Source organism: Orycteropus afer, unplaced genomic scaffold (assembly GCF_000298275.1).
Source record: "Orycteropus afer afer isolate SDZICR_OR568_19922 unplaced genomic scaffold, OryAfe1.0 scaffold00454, whole genome shotgun sequence".
Lineage (NCBI taxonomy): Eukaryota > Metazoa > Chordata > Mammalia > Tubulidentata > Orycteropodidae > Orycteropus > Orycteropus afer.
Window position 1 is genome coordinate 1,595,920 of NW_006922041.1, and position 12,901 is coordinate 1,608,820.

At 38.2% G+C, this 12,901-nt stretch overlaps 1 protein-coding gene across 1 annotated transcript in view; it reads right to left on the minus strand.

Moving 5' to 3' along the window:
* The window catches only part of GABRB2 (gamma-aminobutyric acid type A receptor subunit beta2), a 367,884-nt gene that overhangs the window by 226,417 nt on the left and 128,566 nt on the right, over positions 1-12,901 (minus strand). The gene's annotated exons all lie outside the window — the stretch shown is intronic.

Consider the following 12,901-nt stretch of genomic DNA (forward strand, 5'->3'; position numbering starts at 1 on the left):
AGGACATTATGCTAAGTGAAATAAGTCTACAGAAGGACAAATATTGTATTGTTCACTATTGTAAAAACTCAAGAAAGGTTTATATATAGAGGGAAATTTTCTTTATTGGTTACCAGGGCTGGGAGGGAAGGGGAGGGAACACTGCTAGATAGGTAGAGACAAATATTGATTTGGGTGAAGGGAAAAGCAATATACCAAAAGCAAATGACCAACACAGTAACAATAGGGAAAAGGAAGAAACAGAGAGGTGCACAAGAGGTACAGATTTAAAAGATAAATGCTTTCACGTATGCAACACTGAGGTATCAGTGGCAACAAACATTAATCTATGAGTAAATAGATGGATAGGCTGAATGATTAGGTATGTCTAGGCAAAAGGGAATAAACCCATGGCCATATATAAAGTTGGCAGATGATATTACTTACCATGTATTTTGTATATGCTGTAGGAATGTCCAGATATATAATAGAGCTAACAAGGGGCAAATTTATGATAACTTCTTTAGCCACAGCCTACCATCCTGAAGGAGGGAATAGTAGTTGGACCTGTGGACTCGGGACCATGATCATGGGGGACATCAAGCTCAGCTGGCATAACATACTTCACAAAAACATTATTCTACATCTTATTTTGGTGAGAAACGACTGGGGTCCTAAAAGCTTTCAAGCAGCCATCTGGATGCAACAATGGGTCTCTCCTCATGCAGAGCAAAGAAGAATGAAGAAAACCAAACACATGTGGAAACAAGTAGTCCAATGGATTAGTGGACAATGCAAATGCAAACCTCAGCCATGAGACAAGACCATGAGACAAGAAGAACTAGATGGTGCCTGGCTACCACTCTCCACCTCTTGGAAAGGGATCAGTGTAGGAGATCCTGGATAGACTGGGAGAAAAATGTGGAATAAAACTCCAAATCATTAAAAAAAAAAAAAAAGAAAAAGAAAACAGGTTTACTTGTCTGAAAGAGCCTGGTGAGATTGCTGAGACTATGGCCCCTAGTTACCCTTCAGGATTGGAAATGAACTCACTCCCATGGCTTCCAGCTAAACAATAGACAGACATATAGGGTGAACATCCCCATCAGGTAGATACACTCCTTAGAATGATCGATCATGGGAGAACAGAAGGGCAGTATTCGCACAGGGATAGCTCAGGGGACAGGAATACATAGGAAAAAAGGACACAGGCAGGAAGTAACTATAAGGAGGAAGTGGGAAGACAGCTGGTACATTGTGTGGAATTGCAGTCAATGTCACGAGACAAAATGTGTATGAACTGCTGTATGAAAAATGAATTTGCACTGTAAACTTTCACCCAAATCACAATAAAAATTAAAAAAAAAAAGAAATTCAATACTGTTTGTTATTTTTCCTTGAAAAGTTTTGAAAATGATTTGATTGGGCTGAGGTTATTTGGGAATAAAATATACTAAAACTCTTAGAAACATGTGTTTCATAAGTTGTTAGGAACTTTGCTTCCTGATCAACTAAAAGTCTGTTGTCACCACCTATAAAGCTGGGTAACTCCCAAGAGAATTTTCTCCCTCCACATGGCCATGTCTCTTAACTAAAACCAAATCTGTTGACATTGAGTCAATTCTGACTCATGGTGACCCCATGTATTACAGAGTACAACTGCTCCATAGGGTTTTCTTCACTGCAACATTTACAGACTCACATTGCCCAGCCTTCTTTCTGCAGGGCCACTGGGTAACCTTGAACTGCCAAACTTTAGTTAGTAGTCAAGTGAATACCATTTGCACAACCCAGGGATTTATAAATATGCATTGATTTATTCATCAAAACACAAAAAAACAAACTCACTGCCGTCGAGTTGATCCCAACTCATAGCGACCCCTCCTTGGGTTTCTGAGTTGGTATCATTAAGGAAGTAGATTGCCCAACCTCACACATATTATTATTCATGACATTGATTACAATCCCTACAATGTAACAGCACTCTTCTCACCTCTGTCCTGTGTTTACTATTTCCATTCATCTTTCTTTCCTATCCCTTCTTGCCTTCTGAACTTCATCCCTGGGCAAATGCTGCCATTTTGATCTCATATGGGTGGTTCTAAGGGGTGTGTGGGAGTTCTGGTGGTATAATGCCTAAGGCATTTGACTGTTAACCAGAAGGCTGGTGGTTCAAACCCACCAGCCACTCCTTGGAACAAAGACTGGGCAATCTATTTCTGTAGAGATACCACCTCAGAAACCCAAGAAGGGGCCTCTATGATTCAAATCGACTCAATGACAGTGAGTTTGGTTTTTTGGAAGGAGTGTATAACTCCCTGGTGTTCACCTTATAGGCTTGTCTATTGTTTGGCTGAAAATTGAGCAACCGTGATTAAATTCCAGGGTTAAAGCTGATACATAGATAAACCCACTGCTATCAAGTTGATTCTTACTCATAGCAACCCACACTGGGTTACCGAGGCTGTAAATCTTTACAGAAGATTTAAATCTTCCTTGTTGTAAATCTTCCTTGCATGTAGCAACTGGTGGGTTTGAACCACTAACCTTCTGGTTAGCAGTCAAATGCCTTAGGCATTATGCCACTAAAGCTCCTTGGGATACATAAATAGAGACCTATATATCTTGACCCTAAACCCAAACCCTCTTCCCTCAATTGATTTCGACTCATAGTAAACCTCATAGGGTTTCCAAATCTGTAAAGCTTTGCAGAAGTAGACTGCCTCATTTCTCCCAGGGAGCAGCTAGTGGGTTTGAACTGATGAATTTCTGGTTAGCAGCCAAATGCCTTACCCACTACACCAACAGAACTCTCTAAATGGTGTAGGAAAAGACAGGAAGTGTTTGCTTTTATGATTAAATTGGGATAGGTGAGCTATCAGTCATCAAGGCCAAAGCAAAGGTGAGAGTCTATGTTTAGTGATTTAATTATTTTCTTAGCCACAAACTACACTGTTAAGCTTTTTTTTTTAAATTATTCTAAAATTTTTAAGTATTCCTATAGATTTTTAAATGAAGTTCAGAAAATAGACAAGTTAGAACATGTGATTAAAGGAAAAGGAAAGACCAGGGTAAGGAAATGGAAAGTCTTGGCTCAGGAACCACACACAGTTGATGAAATAAAAATTACTGAGCACATGCTACATCGAGGCCACTGAGTATGGCTGTAGGGAAGCTTTTTTTGAGACCTCACCTGGGTCTTAGGCCAGGGATCTAACTGTCTTACTCTGATTTCAAACTTCCTAATTTGATGCCTGGAGATAATTGGCTCCAATATAAGTTTGTGTCTTCAACATTTCTTGACGATCTTTTAACATTTCTTTGTTGTTGTTGTTATGTGCCGTTGAGTCAAACCCGACTCATAGCGACCCCTCCTTGGGTTTCCGAGGCAGTTTCTTTAGTAATGTATATATTTTTTTCACTTTAAATGTACTTGACTCAGACCTTTTCCACTCTGTTCAATCTGCTCTCACTCCCACTCTGTATTTCTAACTTTCCATCTTTATTTTCTGAGTACTCTCCAAAGACATTGCATCTTAACTCAAGCTTGTTGATCAGCTGGTCGCTATCTTCAAAATTCTTGCTATCAAACAGAATATATCAGTAGCACTACCCTCAGATGTACGACAGGGTACTGTCAGAAGCAATAGGCACATGCTTGCAAGAGGATAGTTCTCTACAGAGATTATTATGGTTTTAGCTGAAGAGCTTTGGGCACTCTTCTCTGGCTATAGGTTAGCCCTACTGTCTGTGGTGATAGATATCACCCACTCAGCCACAAATCTTCAAAGATGAGATGCCTCCACTACTCACAGCAGATGCTTCAGATAAATGATTCCCTACCTCTAAGATATCAGAAATTTCATGTCTTGGCTGCAGAACTTTTAAACCTATAGTGATATTTCCTACATAATAGGACCAGTGATTCCTTAGCTACTGACTACTGATTTTTCTCTTTTAAATTTTTATATATAAATTTTCAAGCATACACACAAATTGAGAGAAAAATACCATGAATACCTCTATACTGATCTTGGAATCTTGCTCTTGAATGGAGAGTAACTAAAGCAAATCGAAGAAAATGATGAAGTAAAAGATCTGAACAGAAATTTCAAAAGGTTCAAGAAGACAAAGTAAAGTATTATAATGAAATGTGCAAAGACCTGTAGTTAGAAAGTAAAAAAGGAAGAACACACTTGGCATTTCTCAAGCTAAAAAACTAAAGAAAAAATTCAAGGGTCAAGTTGCAATACCTAAGGATTATATGGGCAAAGGAATATTGAATCATTCAGGAAGCATCAGGAGAAGAGGGAAGGAATACCCAGAGTCACTATACCAAAAATAATTTGTTGACATTCAACCATTTCAGGAGATAACATGTGATCAAGAACTGATGGTACTGAAGAAAGGAGTCCAAGCTGCACTAAATGAATTAGTGAAACACAAGATTCCAAGAATAACCATTGAGATGTCTCAATAAATGAATACAAAGCTGGAATCACTCACTCATTTATGACAAGAAAAGTTACTTTGCTGTTGATTGACCTAGAAGAGATCCATATTTGTACCAATTTGAAAGAAAGATCATCAAACTGAATTACTGAAGAATATTATTAATATCACATGCAAGTAAAATTTTGCTGATGATAATTCAATAACAGTTGCAGCAGTATATTGACAGGGAACTGCAAGAATATCAAGCTGGATTCAGAAGAGGCTATGGAATGAGGGCCATCATTGCCAATGGGAAATGGATTTGGGATGAAAGGAAAGAACACCAGAAAGATGTTTACCTGTGTTTTATTGACCATACAAAGACATCGGACTGTGTGGGTCATAAAAAATTATGGATAACATTGTAAATAATGGGAATACCACAATAACTAATTGTCACCATGTGCAGCCTGTACATACACCAAGAGGCAGCCATTCTGTCAGAACAAGGGAATGCTGCATTGTTTAAAATCAGGAAAGGTATGTGTCAGGGCTGTATCTTTTTACTATTTATTCAAACTGTGTGTTGAGCAAATAATCCAAGAAACTGAACTATGTGAAGAAGAACACAGCATCAGGATTTGAGGAAGACTCAATAACAACCTGTAATTTGTGCATGACAATTTACTTGCTCAAAGTGACAAAGACTTGAAGCACTTACTGATGAAAATCAAAGACTTTACAGAGCCTTCAGTATGGCGTACATCTCAACATAAAGAAAACAAAAAATCCTCACAACTGGGCCACTAAGCAACATCATGATAAATGGAGAAAAGATGGACATTATGAAGGATTTAATTTTACTTGGATCCATGATCAACACCTATGGAAACAGCAGTCAAGAAATCAAATGACACATTGCATTGACAAATCTGCTACAAAAAAAAAAAAAACTTATAAAAGTGTAAAAGAGCCAAGATATCACTTCAAAGACTAAGGTGCTCCTGACCCAAGCCATGGTCTTTTCAATAGCCTCATATGCATGTGAGAGGTAGACAATGGATAAGGAAGATTGAAGAAGAACTGATGCATTTGAACTGGCATGTTAGTGAAGAACACTGAATATATTATGGACTTCTGGAAGAATGAACAAATCTGTCTTGGAACAAGTACAGCCAGGATGAGCCTTAGAAGGAAGAAGGCAAAACTTTGCCTCTCGTACTTTGAACTTGTTAACAAGAAGGACAGTCCCAGACTTCCAGTAAGATGGAGGAATAGGCAGACAAGCTACACAGACCTTCTTCAACAAAGAAAAGAGAAACCCATTGACAAAGATACAGAAGGTAATCCTGGAGCCCTGAGCTTTGAAAGGAAGTATACAGAAGTGGATTAGGCACAAACTACAGAAAAAAACCCAAACAAAAACAGTGAGTACAGAGGTGGTCAGATCAGTGGACTGTCAGCTACTCTGATGGACCAACAGCCTGAATATTTACAAGTGGTGTTGGCACCTGAGAATTGACCTAAAGATCAGTCCTGGTCGGCAAGGGCTGCAGGGACGATTGCACTGGTGGCCTTTGACTAGGAAAGGAAACAGCAAAGAGGGAGACAACCTGAGCTGTGGACTTTCTGCAGTCCAGAGGGTGCAGCCATTTTGACTGTTTACATACGGTGGGCATTTTGTATATTTAAAGTGACCGAGGACACAGCAATTTTGAATGTTTACAAGCAGTGGCCATTTTGGATACTTAAAGTGACCAAGGGTACAGCCATTTTTAATGTTTACAAGGGGTGGCTATTTTGGATTTTAAAGTGACAGCATTCTCATTCAGATTCTAGGGACCTAAGGATAAGCTCCATTTGCCAAGGACAGCAAGGACATACAGGAGGCTGAGAATGGGAAAGGAGATAGGTGGTGAGGGTATAAGTGTGGCCAACTACTGAATAGAGGAGCACAGTACCCTGCTTACTTAGAAAAATTTCAAAGAAAACAAAAATCATGGGCAAGTCACTTCAACATACAATCACCAATTAAATATAAACACAAAAACCTTGTAATTCCTCAGAAACAACAGAACATCACAAAACACACAAAGAAGTAAGATAAAACAGGAGAAACAAGAGACCAGGAAACAGACCCAAACCACATCCCTGAGGAAGATTCAGCATTAGAACTCCCTGATAAGGAGTTCAAAAGAATTATATTTAGGTATCTCAACAAATTGAGAGACAGATCAAGGAAAACACTGACAAAATTGAGGAAAACACAGAGAATACTCTAGGACAATTTTGAAAGACAATACAAGAACAAAATGACATAATAAGTGAAAAATTAGAGATGATACAAAATCTACACATAGAAATCCAGAAGATTAACATTAAATTTTCAGAAATGGATAACACATTGAATAGGCAAAGGAGTAGAACTGAATCAATGGAAGACAGAATTAGTGAGATTGAAGGCAAATACCTCAATATTTCTTTGGAAAGGGAAAAAAACTCAAACCAAAATGAAGAAAGCCTAAGGCTTATGTGGGATACCATCAAAAGGAATAACCTACGTGTAATCAAAATTCCAGAACAGGAAGAGTCAAATAAAACCACAGAAAAAATTGTTGAAGATTTGTTGGGAGAGAATTTTCCTGGTATGATGAAAAATGAGAATATATCCATTCAAGAAGCCCGATGAACCCCAAACAGGATGACCCCAAGAGAAAACCACCAAGGTGTATTATCATCAAACTCATCAAAATCAAAGACAAAGAAAGAATCCTGAAAGCAGCACAGGAAAAATGAAAAGTTACCTATAAGGGGAATCAATAAGACTAAGCTCAGATTTCTTGGCAGAAACCATGCAGGTGAGAAGACAATGGGATGGTATTATATATAACCCTGAAAGAGAAAAATTTCCAGCCAAGAATTATGTACCCAGCAAAATTGTCCCTCAAATATGATGATGAAATTAGGACATTTCCAGATAAGCAGAAATTAAGGGAATTTGTTAGAACCAGACCAACCTTACAAGAGATGTTAAAGGAAGTTCTTTGGGTAGAGAAGCAACAACAGCAAACAACTGACCATTAACACACATGGTGACATAATCCAGAAACCAACGCAGCTATGGAAGTATCCAAAGTAAATAAGCCTACAAGATTGGAAAGAGGGAACCAGAGACATCAATTGACAAATGAAGACAACTACAAACAAAAAGAGGGAAAAAAAAATGTGTAGTTTCAGAACTTCTAAATGGGAGGGAAGTCAGGACAACTACAAGATAGAGTGAACTGTTCTAAACTTGGAAAGAAAACTATAAATCACAGGGTAACCTCAAAGAAAAATGATAAACCTTCACATCAAAATAAAAAAGAGGACCAGCACAAATATTTAGCAAATAGTAAAACAATAACAACAAAGGAAGTGATAACACAATTCATAAACAAAACAAGCTCAGCACAGAAAATTATATGGAATAAAGAAATCACCACCACAAAAAAGCACATAACAAAAATGACAGCAACAAATCCATACTTGTGAATAATTACATATCTGGCAAGGGACTTATCTCTAAGATTTATAGAAAACTCAAACACCTCAGTAGCAAAGGAATTAACAATTCATTCAAATATGGGCAGAAGACATGAATAGACACTTCACCAAGGAGGATATTCAGGTGGCCAGCAAATACATAAACAGTTGCCTATGGTCATTGGCCATCAGAGAGATGTAAATGAAAACAATGAGATACTGTCTCACCCCACCATTGATGGCAAGATTCAACGAGACAGAAAATAACACATGTTGGCAGTGATGTGGAGAGATTGGGACTCTCATATACTGCTGGTGGGACTGTGAAGTGATACAACCACTGTGGAAAGCAGTATGGTGTTTCCTTAGAAAGCTGGAATTGGAGATACCATTTGACCCAGCAATCCCATTACTAGGTATATATCCTAGAGAGGTGAGAGCCAGGACAGGAACAGATACATGCACACCCATGTTCATCACAGCACTATTTACAATAGCAAAAAGATGGAAACAATTTATGTGCCCATCAATAGAAGAGTGGATGACCAAACTATGGTACATACACAAAACGGAATGCTATGCAGCACTAAACAATAATGTAGAGTCTGTAAAACACCACATAACATGGATGAACTTGGAGAATATTATGCGGAGTGAAATAAGTCAATCACAGAAGGACAAATATTATCAGTTCATTGTTGTGGAGGGTCAAGGAAAGGTTTACATATGGAGGGAAACTTTCTTTGTTGGGTGCCAGGGGTGGGAGGGGTGCGGAGGGAACACTACAAAACAAATAAACAAAAAAAATGCATTCACCCATGTCACTTTAGTTTTGTGTATTTCACTGCACATAAATTATATTTCAATAAAATACATTTTAAAAAGAAAAAAAAAAAAAGAGGGACAGTCCCTGGAGAAAGACATTATGCTTGGTAAAGTAGATGGTAGGAGAAAAAGAGGAAGACCCTCAACAAGACAGATTGACATGGTAGTAACAACAGTGTTCTCCAGCATAGCAATGATTCTGAGGATGGTAGTGTTTCATATTGAGAGTTGCTCTACAAAGTGGGTATTATTTTGTTCTCCATTTTACATAAAGACACTAAGAAACTTGTGTACAAAATCACACAGCTACTGCAGGACAGAGTCGTATTTCATTCTGGTAAACATGAGGTCGCTAATTTGAAAACAACTTGACAGCACCTAACAACAACATACGAAATCATTAAATTCAACAAACATTACTATTTTGCCATACTCCTTCTCTATATGATTATGGTCTAATATCTGGAAATTTCACTGAAGAAAACCCTGAAAAGGAAGCTTAGGTGCTGTGAATGACCCCTCAACCAATCTTGATGGTTTTCAACAGGAGCAGGGTTCAAAGCCTATGCTTCTGACTTGGGCTCATAGACAATTCAGCTCTGAAAGCTTGTCCTACACAAACTCTTTGATCACTGTCTGGATATGTAAAGCTTTCTCTGTCTCAGCCTTTTACATCTAGATCTTCACAGTTGTCTTTCAACCTGCCTTATTTAGGCTGATGAACTTGTTGCTACTAAGTCCTTTACAATGATCTTTATCTATTCTTCAGGAATGCCCACAGCAAATATTTGCTTATGAAACTGGGATGATGTGAACCTCAGGACTGAAAGATACAACTTCCAAAGAAGACTCAGTCCTGTTGTTCTTGAAGATCTTATTTTATCAATCAAGAAAAAGTCTGTATCCATAGATCCAATGAAAGCTAGTTACATGTAACATTTCCTGATCTTCTTTATATTTTTTTCTATGTGCACTCTGATGATTCTTATTCTTCATTCCTATCTTGTCAGTACCCAAGCGGCAGGGTAGAATGGGGGTAAAGAGCTAAGTCTATGCATTAAGAAGGCTATGCTTTCCTGTGCAGTAGCTGTGTGACTTTGTACACAAGTTTCTTAGTGTGTTTATGTAAAATGGAGAACATAATAATACCTGCTTTGTAGAGCAACTCTCAATATGAAATGAAATAATAATATAAGTAATGTTTCTGTCATGTGATGTCTACATGCTGAGCTCTTTAATGAGGACTAGCTACTGATTTAATATTATTGTTATTATATGTGCTATTTCAATGTGGCCACTAACTGAACATGGCACAAGGTAACATCCATACTAAACTATCAGTAGCAGAAAATAATAGGGGCAGGAAGAGGAGCCAAATAGGCAGCAGTAACCCTGGCAATGGTAATTTTAATTGGAGTTTTCATACTTATCTATTGCAAATGAAGCTCCTGGACTTCAGAAGGGAATATGTGGTCTGAATTAAACTTACAACTAAGAAAATAACTGTTCCACTATTTTTCAGTAAGAACTGGGATTGAACAGCCAAACATTTCCTAAAAGCCTTTTTATCAATTTCATATTCAGACTAACCAGACTGTGAGAACAATCACAATTTATAACCCTGCTCTTTTCAGAAGTGTTAATTTTCTGTAGGCTAGATATGTTCAGGAACCTGCACATTTTTGTCAGCAGCCCTTGTTGGAAGCGAGGACGGAAAGACAATGATTTTCTATTGTTGTGAGTTCAGGGCACAGTGATGGTATCCAATTGGTTTTAATGACAAGAATCAACATTTAGCACTTTTTTTGTGTGACTTGAAAAGGAATGTTGGTTGCATAGTGCTTATAGCATTTCGCCACTAACTAAAATATTGGAAGCGGGCCCATAAGTGGCTCCAAGGGAGAAAGATGAAGCAGTCTGCTTCTGTAAAGATTTACAGTCTTGGAAATTTTATGAGGCAGCTCTGCTCTGTCCTATAGGGTCACTGTGAGTTGGAATTGATTTAATGGCAGTGGGTTAATGGCTGGATGATATTAAGAAGCCAATTTATCATCTATATTGATCCTTCCCTTTCCCTCTCAAGTCTAAACCCATTCTGCTTATCTGAATGTTCATTTTCTCATCCACTTACCTCTGCCTATGTGTATTCATAAGTTCCTTGACAATCTTTTGCTGAGTTGCTATTTATAGGATAGGTGTTTTGTCAGAAGAAAATGGCATATCCTCTGCCCTCAAGGTAATTATCCCAGAGAAGCAGGAAGAGCAGAGTAGTTTTTGCATAGTTACCATGATGATGAAATGATTTGATGCATAAAATGCATCTAGTACTGAATCTGGTGCTTAGTCAAAACTTGCCAGCTGTCAATCCTCCCTGCTTCTTTAGTGCTGAATGAGTAACTCATTAGTTCTATGCCTCAGGTTGCCGTCTTCAGGATTCTTACATTTCCTCATGATTAACTTTTAAAAAGTGTGTGGTAGATGCTCTTCCCCCTGCCTCCAGTGCCCACATGGTCACTCTCTCAACAAAGTCCTTGTGATTTCATGTGTTCTGTGTTGATTCCAAGTGATTGGTTAGCATGGTATATCTCTTTAACATGATTCTTTCCATTAGGATTTTTAAAGTCTACAACTTTGGCGGAGTCTTTTCAGACTTTTCCCACCAACCTCTTTTCTTTCTTCTCTGTATCCTCTGCACCTGTCCATTCTTCTCTGTCTGATACTTTATTCCTTATTTCTTAAGTCATGTGAGCAGTGCCTGTGTCTAATATATCCTTTACTTCCAGTGCCTGACATTCAGGACAAACAGGCTGACTCTTTCCCTGCTTCTTCCACTCCGCCTTTCACTCTATCTCTCAATAGCCAAATATAGTTTTCTTTGCAAATATGATACGCAAATAAAGAAGCTAGTATACAAAAATATGCCAGGTGAACTGAACACAATAGATAAGGAAAACTAGATATAAGAAATGTGAAAAATATGAGATTGAGAGGCATCTCAGAGTAATGGCTAAGAATTGTGAGTCTGCACATGGAACAGGGATCAAACCCAATCTCCACAGCTTATTTTCTTTGTGATCTTGGGCTAGTTGCATAAGCTTCATTTCCTCCATTTATAGGGATGTTGGGAGAACTATCTATAATAATGTATGACAAGTTCTTAGCCCAGTGCCGGCCTGAACAAGTGTTCAGTAAATACATAACATTTTTGTTATTATCATCATTATCATGACAAGACAATCACATACTCATGTAAAATAGTGTAGAGCAATATTGAAAAGTTCAGGACATAGACTTTCCTCTCCTGTGATGCAGAGGAAACCTGTATATTGTAATATTATCAGAGTAAGATAGATACCATTTCATTTTTTTCCAGAAAACTATGAATTGCTCTAACACAGAATACGCTTCAAAAGAAAAAACTGCCTTATTTTAATTTTCCTCATCCAAATAGCAGAGCACCACAATTCTTTTCTGACAAAAGCAGCATGTTTAATAGTATAAATTCTGCATCAATAAACATTAGATAACTACTTTATTTGCAAGTCTAAATGCTTCTTGGAGGGTGAGAGGGCACAATAAGCCTTCCTGTCCTCAGAAGACCATGACCCAGATTGGGCAGCTAAGGAGCAATTTATAAGAGAGCATCTGTCATGCTTGAACAATTATTTGGCATTTATATTTTTTTCCACTTTAAAGAAGGCCTGTATCTCAGCTGTTTTGATATTATTTATTCCTACTCCTTAAAGAAAGCAACTTTCATGTGAGCAGTTGATGTTGTTGTTGTTGTTGTTTGCCGTCAAGTAGGCCCTGACTCATAGCGACCCCTCCTTGGGTTTCCGAGGCAGTATCACTACGGAAGTAGGATTGCCCAACCTTCCTTCCGAGGAGTGGCTGGTGGGTTTGAACCACCAGCCTTCTGGTGAGCAGTCAAGTGCCTTAGGCACTATGCTACCAGAGCTTCTACATTGGTAGATAATTGAGAAAAACAGCCTTAGCAGGGACTTAGTTCCTTTATAAACATACCCTAAGCTCCATATATCTATTGGAAAAGGAGCAGAATTGAAAGAGGAGCACAGAAAACAGCACGATGCTCCTATTCAATAAAATTAAACAAGCTCCTCCCCCCCAGGAAAAGTTA